The 17,505-nt window shown below is 38.1% G+C and overlaps 1 protein-coding gene and 1 long non-coding RNA gene across 4 annotated transcripts in view; one reads left to right on the top strand and one right to left on the bottom strand.

The window, feature by feature from the left end:
* Positions 1-17,505, bottom strand: part of gse1b (Gse1 coiled-coil protein b) — a 321,762-nt gene that overhangs the window by 155,833 nt on the left and 148,424 nt on the right. The window lies entirely within an intron of this gene.
* Positions 4,792-13,798, top strand: LOC137488295 (uncharacterized). Its single transcript, XR_011007287.1, has 2 exons — positions 4,792-4,963; positions 13,648-13,798. It is a non-coding gene; the product is annotated as an uncharacterized lncRNA (long non-coding RNA).

Raw genomic sequence — 17,505 nt, 5'->3', positions numbered from 1 at the left:
TATTCATAATTTCAACAGTACATACTTTTTTTTCCTTTCAGAAATAACAGGCAATCTATTTGAAGGGTGCATTAGAATGGACTACTCTGAACCGTGTTTTTTTGACTTGTATAAAATCCTCAACCAGTACAGACATTTTTTTTTAGCTTTCTTGTCAGCACTGTTGCTTTTACACCACTCAAACCGCACAAATAAGAGGGCTGACTCAAGGAAGCCCTTGTTGTCATGGCGCCAGAAAGCATCCCCAGGGGCCCTCTGCCCTTGCCATGTAAAGGGTTGCCACGGTGATCTCCGGGGAGGCGGGTGTTGATGGATGTGTGGTGTTAAATGGAGGGGGCGAGTGAACGCTGAGAAGGTCGAGAGGACAAAAGCAGCATGAGAATGTACACAGAGAGACAGAGGCTACTGCGCTGTGACCCCTTCACCTCCCCCAAGATCCGTCAGATCCTAAATCTACCTCCATCTGACAGCGCCGACTGAGAGAGGGGCCTCACAGACTCCACACACACACACTCCATCTTATTACATCTCGTACAGATCCATTTTCTGCTGCAGCTTCAACCTTTGAAGAGAAAGGCGGATATAGAGTGCCCTCAGATAGGTTGATCCTGGATTAAATGTTTCTTGAATATCATATTCTGATGAGAGGGCAGACAGTATGGAGCTCTGCCGTACAGGTAACTGAAGATCTGTTAAAGCAAGGGCATAAGACCTTACCTTTACCATTGCACTGAACCAACGGCATAGCCACAGGTGTGCCGGTTACTAAATATCATTTTATTTCACTAAACACGGCTTATTGTTGTTTACTTACAACTAATGCTTTGTGCCTAAACCGGTGGGCTCTGAATCCAGCACTTTATTTGACAGATCCCCTCATGCACAAAGATGTTTGTGCTGACTTGTAGCGTAAATATTTCATGGTGAATACACATCTAATAATGATCATATAAGGTGCAGTAGGTGATTGTCTTCAGAGCAAGAGAGCAAGAGCACGTGTGAGCGGTAAAATCTGCTGAAACAAAACTTTTTAAAAACCTAAATCAATAATGGAGTGAGTTTTGCGCGCTGATGGAAGGATGACACCGTTGGTGAAGAATTTCTTTTAGACAGGTAATGTTTTGTTTCAAAACTATTTTAGTCACGCAGAGCTGATGTAGATTTGTTATGAATGGGTTATATGCACAGAAGTGTTGATCAGCCACTGAAATCTTCCAGTAATAGATTGATGTGACTATTTTCAGTTTCATAAGGGACCTTTTACAGCATTACACAACAAAACACAACACCTTTAAAACAAAACACAAGTGAATAGCGCTATTCTACCAATCCTGCTTTACTGAGGTCAAGATGATTTTATATTCACATCACATTGTTCATTTTTGAACAATGACGACCTGTGACACTCTCCCTATATTGTTTTCCATGCTACTCTGAATATTCGGCCAGAAATAGCATGCAAGTATGGCTTAGTAATGAGTGTAATTCCTGCACCCTGCCGTCGCTTTAGCTTAGCACATGAGAGGGTTGCTGTTTTTAAGGTGCGTGCTCTCGTGTTTCAGGAGGTGTGGCTTTGGACGGCAGGGAAGGGGCTGTGTTTTAGAGATTTATGCTAAGAGATTAGCATTGTGGCAGATCACCTACGGCACCTTTAATTTTGTTAAAAAGGTATCCCCTTTAAATATAAAATGATACACGATCCATACAATGATCCATGCTAGGTTTTATAGGTAATACAATTCTTTCTTTCTTTCTTTCTTTCTTTCTTTCTTTCAGTCAAATATAAATACTAAAATGTCATTTTAATTAATTTCATTTTTATAAATATATAAATAAACTAATAAATGAAGGGCGTCATGGTGGCGCAGTGGGTAGCACGATCTCCTCACAGCAAGAAGGTCGGTGGTACGAGCCACGGCTGTGTCAGCTGGCATTTCTGTGCGGAGTTTGCATGTTCTCCTCGTGCTCGCTTGGGTTTCCTCCGGGTTCTCCGGTTTTACCACAGTCCAAAGACATTCGGTATAGGTGAATTGGGTACGCTAAATTGTGCGTAGTGTAGTGTAGTGCATAAGTTGTCGGTTTATTCTGCTGTTGTGACCCCTGATTAATAAAGGGACTAAGCTGAAAAGAAAATGAATGAATAATTAAAATAATAAATAAGTCTTATGAAGTTTGTGATAAGTAGAGTCTTTTAATGCACCCCTTTTTAGCCAATAAGAAGAAAAATATATGGAGGGCAGAGGGTTTGACACATACTGTACATCCCTCTATTGAATAATTAACATCATTTTTTGCTATGGTGTTTATACAGTATTTCAAGCATTTCAAACACTAATTAGTTGTTTTCTAGGATGTGGATTAACATAAAGTTTTAGTAAAATTACCCAGTTTACTTGAATTTTATTAAATCAACATTAAAGAGTCTGCATTATGGTTTTTTGAAAATGACCTACCATGCAGTGTTTAACACAGCTCTAGGTGAATAAAAACATCCAGCTTAGGTTTAAATCTAAAAAATGTGAATCATATTTATAACTATTGCTTCTCAAAAAGAGTTGACTGAGAGTCATTTATATAAATCATCTTGGTTTCAAATCCTTAGCCATTTTCTGTTGACATTGACATGAAATCTTGCCATATACACACTGTAAAAAGTGATTAGCTACTTAAAGCGAGTAAACCAATTGCAATAGCAACAAGTTGACTTTACGAAAATAATGTAAGTAAACCCATATGGTAACTCAGAACTGTTAAGTTGACTGAAGTTGAATTTTTATAGTTATGCTAATTGTACTTACTTTTTCCTAATCCAACTAATCAATTTTTTACAGTGTCAGACTATTTTATCACATCTGTTTTGAAGTAATCACTGTAATAATAATTAATACTACTACTAATAATAATAATAATAATAATAATAATAATAATAATAATAATAATAATAATAATGATGATTCCTTACATTTATATAGCGCCTTTCTGGGCACTCAAAGCGCTTTACACAATGGGGGGGATCTCCTCATCCACCACCAGTGCGACGGCAGCTATTTTGCGCCAGACCACACACCAGCTGATAGGTGGAGAGAAGACAGAGTGATAAAGCCAATTATGATATGGGGAGGGTTAGAAGGCCATGATGGACAGAGGCCAGTGGGCAGATTTGGCCAGTATGCCAGGGTTAAACCCCTACTCTTTTTCGAAGGACATCCTGGGATTTTTAATGACCACAGAGAGTCAGGACCTCGATTTAACATCTCACCCGACAGACGGCACTCACTGAGCAGTATAGCGTCCCCGTCACTATACTGGGGCATTAGGATCCACACAGACCGCAGGTTGGGCGCCCCCTGCTGGCCTCACTAACACCACTTCCGGCAACAACCTAGTTTTCCTATGTGGTTTCCCATCCAGGTACTGACAAGGCGCAGCCCTGCTTAGCTTCAGTGGGCTACCATGTGAGAGTTGCAGAGAGCTAGCTGCCGGCAACAGCTAGCAGCAAATTATCACAATATTGCATATTTGATGGTTCATTAAATCTATAAAATATACAATTATAGTCTGTATTGAATTTAGAAGACACACTGGAGTCTGGAAGAGCAGATTCATTTTACTATGTGTCATTTTGCTAAATACAGAGAAGCTGAGGGGAAAAAAACAAATATAATAAAGATGTATTAGTTTACTTTTATTAAAAAAATGGAGTACAGTTTGCATAATTATAAAAATTAAGTCAACTTAACAGTTCCAAGTTAAAAATGAGTTTACTTACTTTATTTTTGTAAAGTCAAGTTGTTGCTTTTAAGGCAACTCGCTTTAAGTAACTAGTCACTTTTTACAGTGCACTCAAAAATTACACTGACTGTTTATTCAAACTACTTATTTAAACTGAACTAAAACAAAACAATTCTTGAGTTTTTTGAGACAACTTAAATGTTTTATGTTAATATGTTAAAGTTAAGTTAATTCCTTTGTGTAGTCCAAACACAATCGACTGTGTGGAACCCAGCATTTTTAATATGAGGCGCCAGACCCAGGAAACTTGAACCTGTCTGTCCCTTCAAACACTTGCAGATTGCATTGGATTGGGATAATTAAAAAAAAATATATATATATGATTTTTTATATTGCATAATAGTGGCTCTTTAACATTACTTCTGTAACAAATGTAGCTATTTTTTACCATTAATGTTAATCTATTAATTAATGCCTACTAATGAGACTATTATAAAACGTGACTATGTATAGCATTAAAAAAACCAACAAGAACATTTAATTTGCCTAGTTATTTGAACTTTAAATCAATCTTGACTTCTCACAGCCTTTTCTGATTGAGCCAAAGTGAATACAATGAATGCACAAACCGATGACCAAGGCCAGGATTTTCAGCCAATAAAAAAGCATTTAGATATATGCTTTTTACCAAACCCCATGCTGTCAGAATGCTTGGAATGCTGGTTGCAATTCACAAGGGATTACAACAAGAATAGAAGGAAAAAAAGACTAATTTATTTTATTTTATTATTTTTTTTATTTTTTTTTGTTAAGCAACTGCAAAGGTCAAAATCTGTCGATCTGTTAGCAGAAACATATTCAACAACATGAGTGCCATTTTACAGTCTGAGCTGCTTGAAATGGCTGCTTGTTCTTTACAGAACATGAACATGTCACAGCACAGCTCCTCTACTACAAAACACACAGAAGGACTTATAAGGTCTAGGTACACATGCACTCTCACGAGAACTCGGCTGGGTTCATGTAGAGTGTGCTAAAGCCTGCTGACAGAGAGCGCTCATTTGAGTTATCTGGATCCAGCGCTGCGTTCCGCATTTAGGAGGCTTGGACAATGAGGAATGAAAACACAGAGGCAGAGCTGCTATAATTGGATTTCAGCAGAACAAAAGCACAAGCTCTTTTATTGTGGAGTCGGATCGGTGAGACGTCTGATCTGCGGCTGTATTCACAGGTTTACACTCGCTTACAGACACTTCCTCTATCCATACAACAGCACGGTGTGTGTGTGCGTTTGTGTGTCTGTGTGTGTGTTTGTGTAGCTGTCACAAATCTCCAGAGCATGCTGAGAAACACAACACAATATGTCTCTCATCAGCACACACACATACACAAATGCAGAGAGAGAGATTTGCATAAGAGGGATTATCACTAAAACAAACATATCTTAAAAAGTCAACAATTAAAACTGACCTTATTTTAAGAAATATGAAAAGTATTTGGAGTATAAGTAAAATATAAACATTAAAATCACGTTTTAAAAGCCACAGAGTTCATAGTTTTTGGTTTTTGATATTCCAAAGTATTAGTCCTCTATTATTCGCTTATATTAGTAAAAAAGATAAAGTGACATGTATTTGCAAAGTTTCAAATATCAACATAATGTTTTTTGTCTTTTTCCATATCCTGTTTCTGATGCAAAAACTACCTATAATTTGTTGTACATCTGCTGTTCAAAAATCAATACACTTTATGCTTTTTATATCCAAATTAGCTTTCAAAATTAGTTGTATGACCTAAACCATTTTTTGGCACTCTGTAATGTAGTGTGACATATTAACAATACAAATCAGGAAAGCCATTCAATTGACTTGTCTTGTTGTTCTCAATATTTAAAGGCCTCATGAAATTAAAATAATGTTAGAATCAGAATCTTTATTGTAATTGAACAAAATACAATGAAATTTACGTTTGCCCTTCTCGTCAGTGCAGTCCTATTTATCTAAAACAACAACAATGACAAAACTGACAAATGACAACAATAACTAATCATTAAAGGTGTAACAATACAATACTAAAAGTGCAAATAATTTAATGTGTAAAGTTGCAGGTGCATTTTCTAACAGCTTTTGAGGTTTAAAAGTGAATAAAATGTGGGTCAGAAAGAGATACAAATTAATGTCCAAGCTTATAAAGTGGCAAGTGAATTTCCTAGTTTTAGATATTGGTATCAGTTTTATTCATTGTTAGGATATCTATAAACTAGTGTGTCCCAAAACAGTGACACAATTGGCATTTAGAAGATATAAAACTGATATAAAAATGTAAAGCTTGTTTCCCAAATGGATCTACAGTTTTATTCACGTCAACTCATACTACAGTGTCTCATCACTTCATAACCAATCGAATGCACTCTACTATCTGACATGCTCTGCCCCCTTCAAGACGCTTCTCATGTGCTTTTCATTTGATGCACTGGAGCTCAACCACTCTCACTGGAAGAACTGTGATAAAACAAAACACATTTTTTTTAAACAGAGGAAGAGCTACTTTATGTCCCACCCTCTTTGAACCACCTAGTTAAGATTATGTCAAACATCAAATAAAAATGCATATTTAAAAGCACTTCGCAGGACCTTTAATATATATTTTAGTACATTTTTAATAATTTTTTTTAGTTTAAATAATTTATGTCAAGGGGCGAGGCAGTGGCGCAGTAGGTAGCAAGATGGTCGCTGGTTCGAACCTCGGCTCAGTTAGCGTTTCTGTGTGGAGTTTGCATGTTCTCCCTGTCTTCGCGTGGGTTTCCTCCGGGTGCTCCAGTTTCCCCCACAGTCCAAAGACTTGCGGTACAGGTGAATTGGGTAGGCTAAATTGTCCGTAGTGTATGAGTGTGTGTGGATGTTTCCCAGAGATGGGTTGCGGCTGGAAGGGCATCCGCTGCGTAAAAACTTGCTGGATAAGTTGGCGGTTCATTCCGCTGTGGCGACCCCGGATTAATAAAGGGACTGAGCCGACAAGAAAATAAATGAATGAATTTATGTCAAGGGTCTATAAAGTTCTGACATTTAAAATCTGCTTTTAAATTTAGTATATATTAATACATTGGTAAATTGATTTCTCATACATTTTTGCTGCTTGTTCAAACTACTTATTAAAATGAGGTGAAACATCACAATACTCATGTTTTTTTTGGGGGGGGAACAACTTAATTCAACTTCAAAAACAACTTAAGTTCAATCCACACAAATTTGTAAAAACAGTTAAATTGACTTATTCCATTTGTGTTGGGACACCATAAAAGAATTGTGTGCAGGCTTTTTTCACGTGGAAGCATTTTTTACAGTGTTCTACTTTGAGCCAAATCCATTACCCCATTGGTTTTTAAACTTTTTTCACCAAGTACCACCTTAAAAAAAAATTCCCTTCAAGTAACACCATAATGACCAGTATTTCAGTTGCGTAGAGGGCCTGAAGCAGGTCGCACACCAGAAGCGCCGCTCGGCGCCGCGACAAGGCGCGTACATGACAGTTTAAAGTATCACACACCAGACGCGCACATTCGAATGATATTTAACATGAAACTAATCAGATGGCGCTCTGTGGCGCGGCTGAAAAATGAACTGCGTCCTGAGCCGTCGCCGGGCGCCGCCGACAGCCGCCGACTTGCGGCGCCGGTGTGTGTATCCTGATAGAAACCTATGTTTAGAATTCTAAAATACATGGCGCTGCGTGGCGCTGCGCTGCGTGGCGCTGCGCGGCGCGCCGCCGAGCGGCGCTTCTGGTGTGCGACCTGCTTAATAAAGCAGCTACAGCACTGCACAGATCAAAAATGAGGTAGATTAATTCCTATTATTAAGAATATGTGTTATTGTCAGCCACTTTAAATATTATAAATAGATTGAACATTTACTATGTTTGCAGACAAAAAAACTAAACAAAACAAAAAACGTCACCGTTTAAATTAAACTGTACTTTTAAAAGTTAATTAAAAATTACACTGTTCATAAAAAATAAAAAGAAAGCTGCACTTGTAAGGTTTTAATTTATGGTAGCTTATTCATCAAAACTTGGAAATGTTGCTTGGACCTGATGCATAAAGGCTATGTCATACATATATACACAATTTTTCATACATTTTGAAATATAAGTTGCATGTACATATGACATTTTTGTACAGCATATCTTTGAAATCTAAACATTAACTTGTATTTTAAATAAATAAATCGGAATTCATTCATTCATTTTCTTTTCGGCTTAGACCCTTTATTAATCTGGGGTCGCCACAGTGGAATGAACTGTCAACAATCCAGCACGTTTTACGCAGCGAATGCCCTTCCAGCCGCAACCCATCTCTGGGAAACATCCACACACACTCATTCACACTAATATACTACAGACAATTTAGCCCATACCCAATTCATCTGTACCGCATGTCTTTGAACTGTGGGGGAAACCGGAGCACCCGAAGGAAAACCACGCAAACACAGTTAGCATGTTAGCAATAACTGATAATGTTTTTTTTTATGTTTATTGTAACATAATCAACATTGTAAAAGATGCAGTTTATATTAGAGGATTTAGAGTGGCAAAAACACACATTGTTTGATTTGAATGGTCAAAGGCAACTTTGCTTATATAAACTCTCTCAATAGTATTAAATTCGGTCCTATAGTATACTATATACTGCATGTATATCCTAGACGTGAGCCGTGTTGCAGATTTATTGTAAACTCATGTCATCTTGGTGCTAAAAGACAAGCTGAAAATAAAACAGGAGCCTAATACATCAATACTTGAGTGACCTTCTAAAACTTTGAAACTGCTGCATGTCTTCAGGTCAGTGTGTTTGGGTGGTGTGAGGTTAAGAGGTTTAGAAGACTGACTCTGCGGTCAGGACGAGGTCAAATGTCAAACTTAAGCCTATAAAAACTGTGAGACTCAGCCAACGTAATTAGACAGAAACTGCCTTTAATATTCCGTCACCTCTGACCTTCAAAGGCACACGACTATGACAACAGAAGAAATTCACATGCATCTCTTTATTTCACTTTATTCCTGTTGAATTAATACATTTATATTGTTCGCATAAGCTATCTGCAAGACACAGTTCATGATTATGAATAGACACAAGTAAAATTATCTTTTAAGAAAAAGACAAGCAGGTTGAAGAGGGCAGTTTTCTTTTCTGAAACAGAATTTCTGAGGTATCGCATATCACAATGGCTTTTTAAATACCAGTAGTTTTTGTTCTTTTGTAAACAGTGATTTGCTACTTGTTTTTAATTAAGCCTAGTTTTCAGCACTGTAAATAATGCTCCACACAATTCTTTCATGTTGTCCTAACACAAATCGATTAAATATATTTCAAATAATAATAGATAAATTATTTTTACAAAATTTTTTAATTGACTCAACATAAAATAATTAAGTTGTCTCCAAAAAAATAAAGAGTTGTGTTGTTTCAAATCATTTTAAATAAGTAAGGGAGGTTAATTCTATTGTCACTGAGATACATTTGTAGTTTTTAATTGTTAGTTGGAATTGTTTTTTTTTTTGTATGTTGTGTTTTTATATTTATATATTTCCAACTTTAAAAATGATTACTAAAATTTTATTAAAAATGATTGTATATGTGTGTGTGTGTGTGTGTGTGTGTGTGTGTGTGTGTGTGTATGTGTACTTTAAGCTGTATAGAAGTGTCTTGAAAAATATCTAGTAAAATATTTTGTACTGTCATCATGGCAAAGATAAAATAAATCAGTTATTAGAAATAAGTTATTAAAACTATTATGTTAATAAATGTGTTGAAAAAATCATCTCTCCGTTAAACAGAAATTGGGGAAAAAATAAACAGGGCACTAATGGTGCAGGGGGCTAATAATTCTTTATTAATTCTGTAATAATTTCAACTGTTTAAACCTCTTTGTAAATTGATTGGTGCTTTATTTTGGAATGTTGTAGTGTGCGTATTCCCTTTCAAGTTTCGAGTAATAAATGTATTTTAGAATTTGTATCAATATATATTGTATTATTATTATCATCATCATGCAATAAACAACAGTAAGCCATTGACTTTACTGTACCTGGTTAGCAACTGACAGGTTCTCGTTCTTCGCTAATGCGATCTGTCTTTTTTTCACTCTGAGCGCTGACCCAAATCTCATTTCCTGTGCTTATTTGAATGACATGTGTTGTTGGTCAGAGACGGCTTCCTCCATTATTGAATCAGACTCACTCTAGAGACACACACACAGGGCTGAATAATTGAGCAGGTGCTTGTTAACACAATGACGCGCTGACAAGAACTACAAGCTTTGGCTTTTTTTTTCCCTTTATGAAAAAGACAGCCATCAACCCTTCCTAACACAGCCGCTATTAAATACACACACATACACACACACACACATACACACATGCACACAGGCAGACATTTAGACATGTACTCACGCATCCTACAACAGGATGAGTTCAAACGCACATCATGATTTTGTACAATGTGATCATGGATTAATATCTATGTAAATCCTGTAATATTAATTTTGTTCAAAAAATGTAATCCATACCTATTCCCTACCTCTAAACCCAACCAGAGCGGTAAATTATCCTTAAAATCAGAGGGAAATAATAGTCTGATAACAATCATGTAGAAGTGCATAAACCTAACCATAAGCCATACTAAATATGAGCAGTAAACGTATCCCTTAATTCTGATTGGCTGATTGGAATGTGGTTACAGAATTAACATAGACGTTAATCTAGGAACATGTCCTACATGGTAAAATAAGTTTGCCGTAGTTCACCCGAAGCAGAAGTCAATGAATCCATAAATATAGTTGGCATTTTTGTTTTTTGTTCAAGTGCCTTAAAATGTGTTGGACGTTATTTGTTTGGGGCCATTTCTACTGATAGGAGGACAGGTTTAGGTTTTTTGAAAACCGCCAATAGTTCGAGTCGTTGAGCTAAAGTGCATTTGACTCATGACAGCCTCAGTCTACAATAAAATGGTGAATCTGTCTAAATGTTTTAAAATACAGCATTCATTGTAAATCAAATGGGTCCAATCTATTTTGTGGTCCCTCTCTCTGGGCTGAAGCAGATTCTTTACCTGCACTCTGTGGTCTTTCACATGATGCAAAGCAGACTTCATTAATTCCCAAGGAAATAAAATTCATACTTTTTGAGTAGTTTATACCCTATAAACTTTATATCCAAACTTTGAATGCTTATATCTTCTAATTGTGAAAAAACTGTTTTAGAGCATGCTAGCATTAAGGTAACCTTAAGATTATCAACTTGATAGTAACACTTAAAAAGCTGCACTTTGATTTCACTGGGATGTTTTTACTACCTTTCTGAATGTTTGGAGAGAATGAGACTTATGCCTAGTGCAGACTGCATGATTTTAGTCCCGAACTTGATTTGCCAACAGGTTTTGAGAAATCGCTGACAAATCCCTGAAATTACAGGCAAACCGGTGCTCTTGCACGTGAGTGACAATCACACAGTATGAACTATCAAAGACGCCTTCTGAGAGAATCGCCGATGTGTGTGAGATATTTGGCGTGCTAAATATCTGGAGCTGTCGGCGATTCAAATCATGCCGTGTGAAATGAGTTTTGACTGAAAATAACGGTGATCGGCTACAGCCAATAAGAGAGCAGCATTCACTTGTGTGTGTGTACCTTCAGGCCAGAGGGAGGTTGGGGGAGAAGTTAAAAGTGCTCATTTTCTGTTTATTTGGACCCAAGAAATGGAGGAAACACTACTGGAGGTTTGACAGGAGCACCCATGTCTGTTTGATGTTTCATACAGAAAATTAAAAAAGAAAGTTGAGGAGAAATTGCTAATTCCCTTAAAATTCAGGTAAGCAAATTTGTACATTTTCTTCCCCATTAAAGGCTTCGTTCTCTGTATGAAGTTAATAACAAAAGATATACAAAGTTTTTTTTTGGCTGTGAGACGTAGTTTGAACAAAGTTGTCGGCGATTCATCCTATTGTAAAGTCATGCAATGTGAAATCCCCTGTCGCTGATCCATCTTGAAGTGTAAACAAAGCAGCGACAAAACGCTAGTCGTGCAGTGTGAAAACATCTGTGACACGACTACTTAAAAATCATGCAGTCTGAACTCGGCATTAAGCTGTCAATGGAAGGGCAGAAACTTAAAATGTGATCCTAGACCAGATAACTAGTCATAAAGGTCAACTGGTTAAAATTGAGATTGCCACTTCCTTTGAAAGCTGAATGAAAACAATTAACAGTGATGCTTGGTTTATTAGGAAATGACAACTGTCAAAGGTAAAAAGATACAACTATTTGAAAATCTGGAGTCTGAGGATTGAAAAGAAATCTAAATATTGAGGGAACAACAGCTTTAAAGTTCTCTAAATTAAGTGCTAAGCAATAAATATTGCTAATCATAAATTTGGGTATATTAATCATACAGGAAAACACTACAAAATAGAAAATGCCTTCATGGAAAATGATCCTTACTATATTTTAAAGATTTTGGGCATAAAAGAAGGATTGATCATTTTGACTAATACTAATGTATTGTTGGCTATTCCTACAAACACACCCATGCTAAAATTTAAAATGTAAAGTAATCACATGGCCAAAACAATTTAATCACCTGGGTATCCCATACAGAGAACAATGAAAGTGAGAAATGCACTCTGTTCGTGACGTATGTTGGCATTAAGAATCAACAAATGAGACTGATTGGTAAGAAATCTCTCATTGTAGTTAAAGCCCAGCAGCGTTTCCTCACTGATCTCCTGTGAGAGGGTCTTGTCCTGCTGTGGAGGGCAGCGCCCAGCACCAGCTCTTTGTTCTCGGGCTGCTTCAGCAGATTCCTCCTCCTCTCTCTCCTCAGTGAGCTCTGCCACACGCCTTCACAGCAAAGACAGGTGGCCTGATCAAGACGGGCGCGCTGTTCTAACTGAACGGCCTGCCAACGGGGCACAGTGCCAGCTGGCAAACTGCGCAGCTGACTTTCCAAGCAGCGGGACGCTCTCACACATATGCGGCACCAAACGCGCTCACACGCATACAAGCACATACAAACACTGACGCTCCCACAACACGTTCAGGAAAAGCAGCGATGTGCAGTTCACTCTGATGCACGCACATATGTGCAAACGCACGAACGCAGTGTCTTAAAAAAACATGCCGCGTTTGTCAACAGATGAAATGTTTGCAGAATGCACACAGCCATGTTACCATATGTTAGCTCAGATACGAGACTCAATCTCCCGGCTGATGGCACTCCAATGCGCATTAAAAATAAAAAGACGGAACAGATCTGTTAAAGGATGCCATTACACTCGCAGCAGGTAAACACACACAGAGCCCAGTGGATCATGAGTAATCTGATGAATAAGATCTTAACACTATCAGGGAAGCTTTCCTCTTTAGACTTTCTGGAGATTGGCAGCGTCGGGTTGTTTATTATTTTATGGGGGAAAAGATGTATTAAAATGGCTCCTTTTATACAAAAAAGGAAGGTAATACAACTTTAGAACAGCATTGTGGTTAATAAATAAAAATGCATTTTTGGGGGCTTATATTGGAACACCTGGAGGGGAGGGTGTTATCATAAGTTATCATTTATTCATTGTTTATCAGAAAAAAAAAAAATATATATATATATATATATATATATATATATATATATATATATATATATATATATATATATATATATATATATATATATATAATGTAGCGAGCGATCACATGCCACGTCGCCCTGGTCGCTAATTTCACCCAGCTGGACCATCATCAAGCCAGGATCGCTCACAGCTGGACGGCATCACACGGAGAGGCATATAAGCCCAACCTACGCCAGGGGAAGATGAGCTTCATTCTTCCTATGACTCCCTGTGCTAATGCTTGTCTCTTTGTCTCTCCGTAGCGGACTCCAGCTCGTGACGATCCTTCACCCGACTACTCACTGTCCTTCACCTACTTCCCGGAGCACCAGAGCACCTCACTTTGAAGAAGAGCACCTTTTACACCACGCACACTTTGTAAATAAAGCACCCCTCCGGGGACTTGTCTGTAAACTCATCCTGTTGTGCCGCTGTTTTCCCTCTGCCTCGCTACTATATATATATATATATATATATATAATGTATATATGTATATATATATATATTCGCCTTGGAATTTTAAGGTTTATCTGCAATATCCACAGGTAATGAAGTATTAAACGCTTCTCCCAAAGAAAAGCTTGTCAAAGGAAATTGCTAGTATATGTCTGTAGCTCAAATCACGCTCCGCCTCTTTGACTTTGTTTGGTATCCCTCGGCAGGAGAGATGACGCGCAAACAAAATGTAGTCCGTCAGCCACGCCTACTTGTAGTCTCTTTTGCGTTCTTCCGAAACCTATGAGTGATATCACAGACACTACTTCCATATCTTTTACAGTTTATGATAGAACTGTAAACTGACAAATTGCTTTCATAAAACATGTAGATTGTACACACACACACACACACACACTATCCTATCTGATTCTGTTTTTCTGTTATCTCTCATTCCTTTCACTTCTTTTCACATTTAATAAGAATTAGGGTCACAGAAGGCTAGACATAAAGTTTAGCATTGCAAAAATCCATAACACATTCTGTAGGTGGTGATTTCCCATTGAAATCATTGCCTTTTTTATATTCCTTTACATCTAAATTGTATTTTTTTATTTGAATTGTAAAGTCTAACACACACAAAGACACATACTATACTGCTAACTGTTAGAACATCAAAAGTGCCTCAGTATTTCATGTGTATGTGTGTGCTGCACTCCCTCGAGATTTTCAAGTGTGTGTCTCCTCCCCTATCTGATGTACAGTACGGTTGTTTTTGACCTTTGACCGCTGGTCACTAATTACTGCAGCCGTGTGGCGGTTCGAGTGCTTTGCCTGCAGCTTGCTTGAGCACATCATCTAATTGGTTCCTTGTTCAGGCAGCAGTGGCACACACACACACACACACACACACACACACACACCTCCTCCCCCACACTCATTCTCTCTCTCTTTGTTCACTCTCCCCTCCTCTCTCGTTCTTTTATTATCTATAAGTGTATCTCCTCCACTTCTCTCTTTCATGCTGCATTCTTCAGCCGTGTGCTCTGCCAGCTATAACAACCTCCCTGACTACAACTCCAGTCTCTGCATTCCTGCCCGTTTGCTTCGCTCTCCCTATCCATTCATCACGGAGACCCCCACCCTCGACCCCTCACCGCGGAGTGCTCTCTAAGGGTCATCTTAAGCAGCTCATTCGCCCTGTGCGGGGTTACAGGGCACTCTTTAAATAACACATCAGAGTCAATGCTTCATATCCCCCACCCTTCCTAACCTCTGACACGCAGGACACTAGACTCCAAGTAATAGGAAACGTTCCATAGACGTTAGCTAACAAAATGTAAAGATGCTGCACGTTTTTTAATGGATCAATCAGGGGCAACAAAAACATTGATCCGGTTCCTGGGAAGCTGTCTGTCATCCTCCTCTATACTAATAGCGTATGGAAATGTTAAAAATGAGGCTCTATGTCATCGGCGCCTCAAAAAGAAAATGCCTACTACATCAATCCTCAGATTTCTCTTCTCCAGGAAGCGGTTTGTCTAGACCAGGCTTTGTGTTGATTATTGTGTGATTTAGGAGGGATCGTGTTTCAGCAACTGTCACTGAAAGATATTTCATCTCCTCAGAACACAATGTTTTTCAGGAAGTGTGCGCCTCCATTGCAAGTGACGACTTAATTTAGAGGTATGTTTTGTGTTTAGGCATGCTGCATTCAGTGGAAGTAGTAGGAGAAGTGTGGTAAATCCTTCATCCCCCAATTGATCTAGTTCTGAGGTAATAGGTCCTGGAGATTCGATGTTCAGCTCGAGGCTATGAAAAAGGCAGATAGAATCTCTTTCGGGCTTGCAAATGTTTTATATACAGTAGAGAAGTGAGGATTTTGGCAGCGGGTAGCTTGATGGATTCCCATTGTGAGGCTTTTACTGAGCTGTTGGATGTTTTGTGTTTAAAAGCTAAAACTGGACTGGCTTGATTCAGCTCAGCGTTAAGCATAGTGCGCATTGGTCAAGTCCTTCTTAGCTGACCATAATGTTCTTCCTCTTTGCAGGCTGCTCCCATTCTTTTAGGACCTCCATTAGGAGATATCAATGTCTAGAAGTAGGCATTCTCAGCATGTGGCACTTACACAGCAAATTACAGGGACGTTATTGGTCAAGGAAGAGTCTGGGGTCTAAAGCTCAGTGACATATGAACATCCTAATAGTTGAATTGACCAAAGGTAATTAAGTTGTGCAGACCTGTGGTTTAGGATGGATGGCCAGGTCAGGTATCGGAGCCCTGTTACAAATCACTGCAAGTTTTTGTTTCTAATGTGCTAATGGGCAACCTTGAGTCAAGACAGACCTCTTGCGTTCATCTTGTTGAACAGATTTTTCTGCTGCTCGGTCACTCAGGCACCAAAAAAATTGCAATTTCTGACAAATGTGTTCAATTGAATCCAGGAGTATACCATTTCATTGTAAAATTTTCCACCCCCTTTTAAATGAGTGCTCTCCATGGTAGTCAGAATTTCAAAATTACTTAATATGGTTATGGTGTCGACTGAACTTCACTCTGAGGAAATACAGCTCCAGGATGCTGACACAGAAGCATATTATTATAATGCAGATTTGACCATGAGAGGTTTATTCCCAGAGACCTGAAATAGGTTCAAATGAAGATTTCAGATGCAAAGGCCTTCAAGTGTCATCTGAAATGTTCTTTTTAAATTAGAATTTTTCTCTGTTTATGTGCAGTTATTTCACTTTAAAGGCAATGAAAAGAGACTATCCATCACCATAAAAGGGAAATTATTGAACCTACATACAGGAACTTTAGATTTCACATGGCACTTAGAGGCCTTTGTGTCTGAGCTCTTCAAATACAGATCATTGCAAAGCACAGAAAGTTCCTCTGGATCCCCTTTGGGAGCTTCCCAAATCTGAGTACTTCTTTTTGGCCTGCCCTGGCACACTTTCAAAAAATTCATGGATGTTGCTTTGTCAGTTGTGCCTCCAGGCCATCCGTCTGCTTAAGTACTGCGATGAAGGGCTGAATACAGTGCAATCTGAATCTTGGTGTCGTGGATAATCATCCTGATCTCCATCTTCCTGTACATTTTATTAGACATTTGTGTTTAATAATAAGTTTCACTGGTGGCTCAACAGTTGAATTTCACCACTGTTGGCATCAATTTAATTAATGTACATTAAATCCAATTTTACACTATCGGCAAATGGTTCTGTTTGCTCAACTGTTCAATTCCACATATGACTTCATTTTCCAACGTAGTGCTGATAAAATGGAGCTTTCTGGAATGTAATACAAATGCACATTTTTTTGCCATGATAACACAAGTGTAATGTAATCAAGCAATATTGATGATGATCAGTTATTTCAGTTTTTTTTTTTTTTTTTTTTAATCTTATATTTACTTCACTGAAGAACAAAAAATAAATAAATAGAGCACTTCAAAAATGGCAGCAGGCAAAAGAGTGCCTATAATTCTAAGCCTAGAGTGGTTTGCATTCGAGGTATACCAATCCAAGCTGACATGAAAACACAACTGGAACCATACCTGGTTGTTCCTAGAATGATTCAGCACTAATAATGGAAAGCAGTTTTACACCTCTCACAGGTGATGCCTAAAGGTTGTTTTATGCTTCTGCGTCAAGTGCACGAATATGCTTAGGCGCAGCCTTCAT

The sequence above is a fragment of the Danio rerio genome, chromosome 18 (genome assembly GCF_049306965.1).
Source record: "Danio rerio strain Tuebingen ecotype United States chromosome 18, GRCz12tu, whole genome shotgun sequence".
In the NCBI taxonomy this organism is placed as follows: domain Eukaryota; kingdom Metazoa; phylum Chordata; class Actinopteri; order Cypriniformes; family Danionidae; genus Danio; species Danio rerio.
The sequence above is the reverse complement of the archived record's forward strand: the minus strand, read 5'-3'. Positions and strand labels throughout refer to the sequence as shown.